This window comes from Pipistrellus kuhlii, unplaced genomic scaffold (assembly GCF_014108245.1).
Source record: "Pipistrellus kuhlii isolate mPipKuh1 unplaced genomic scaffold, mPipKuh1.p scaffold_m20_p_11, whole genome shotgun sequence".
Classification (NCBI taxonomy): domain Eukaryota; kingdom Metazoa; phylum Chordata; class Mammalia; order Chiroptera; family Vespertilionidae; genus Pipistrellus; species Pipistrellus kuhlii.
The window spans coordinates 46,791,997-46,793,620 of record NW_023425416.1 but is presented as its reverse complement, the minus strand read 5'-3'; positions in this window follow the sequence as shown (position 1 = coordinate 46,793,620).

The window sequence follows — 1,624 nt, the reverse complement described above, 5'->3', positions numbered from 1 at the left end:
GAGAGACGCCGCTCGGGGCTGGGGGGAGGGACCCGGGGGCTCGCCTGACAGGCGGCGGCGGCAGCCAATGGGTCGGCAGGGGCGTGGCCGCAGCGCAGGTGTGGGCGGGGCCGGGGCGCCCGGCGCTGGGGTGTCCCCGGGCTCCTTCCGTCAGGCCCTGGTCTGTGGGCTCCGGTGAGCCTTCGCCCCCGCGGACTGCGCCCCGGGAGTCTGGAGGCCCGAGCGCGCCCCGTTCTTCCCCTGGCTGGCCGCCACGTCCCCTCCGGGCCGGCCCTCGGTCCCGCCCCAGGGCGCTGAGCCCGAGCACCTGCAGAGCCCCCTCCCCGCGGCCTCGCAGGCAGCCTCCCCCTCTCCCTGCCGTGCGCCCCGAGGGCGGGTGCTGGCGGGCCGGCAGGACCGCCAGACGGCACCGGGCACCTCTTCTCGCCCAGGCTGCCGGCTGGAGGAGGTGGGACGCGTGGTTTGCTCCATTTCCAACCAGCCCAACCCACCCCGCCTGGGCCAGCAAGGGCGCCCGGGAGGTCCGACTCCGGGCTCCCCGGTGCGTCCCCGGATCCCGGGCGGCCTGGCGGGGCGCGCTGGGCACCGCGCCCTCGCACCTTTGGGGGGAGGGGGGCACCCCCGGAGGGCGGCTGGGCCTAAGTCCCAGCGCCTCCACGCGGGGAGGGGAGGTCTGCGCCCAGCGCTCCGGCCCAGGCTCCACCCGCAACCGACCTAAAAGCCGAGCCCTCCTCCCTGTCCTCCCTCCCGCCTGCCTGCCCGCTCTGTTCTACAGCCCAGGAAACTTGGGTGCAGAGAAAGGTCCGGGCCTGGGCCTCCTGCCTCTGGGACCTCGCTTCCATGGCCCTGCGGCCCGGCCGCGGGGTGGCTAAGGGCTCGGGGCTCCGTTTGTTTGTGCCCGGAGCTCGTCCTCTTGGGACCCAGCGCAGGGGACAGCTCTGCCTTCTTTCCGATGGCGCAATGGAGACAGGTGGTGGTCCAGGGGGCAGGTGGATGGTACATAGACGGGGGAGGGGGGTGCCAGCGAGTGCGTCAGGGTTCCTCGAGGACCCGCCCGGGCTTCACTCCCCACGGCTCGGGGTCACTCCGGCTGCTGACCTTCTGGGGTTGGGATGGAGTTGGGGAGCCGGAAGGGATGAGGGCCCTGCCCTTCTCAGTTTCGGTTTATTTGCTTCCTGCTTTCCTTCCCTTTTCTGCCTCCCTCCACCTCCTCTCTTCCCACTTTCCTCTTCCCTCCCTCGCGCATGCCTTAATAACCCGCTATGTGCCACTCTGTGCTGTCTGTGCCCGGGCACAAAGGTGGGTGAGGCAGGGGCGCCTCTTGTTGGCAGAGGAGCTGGGGAGCTATGGTACTCCCCACACTTTCCACCTCCTCCCAGATATGATCAGAGAGACGGCGTAGGCCCCTCCCCAGGTATGGAAACTGTTCGTGGCTTTGGGTCTCAGGTTTGGACCCAACCCCTGGGTTGGGGGAGAGGGGACCGCCAGCCACATCCTCTCCTATCCTCACTTCTGGGGGCCGGCTTAGGCTCAGGGGCCAGGGGTCTTTGCTCCCTCTAACTCCCTCTTCTCAGGCCTCAGCTCTCAGCAGGACACTGGAGTCATGTCCTCCTCACTCTGGGGA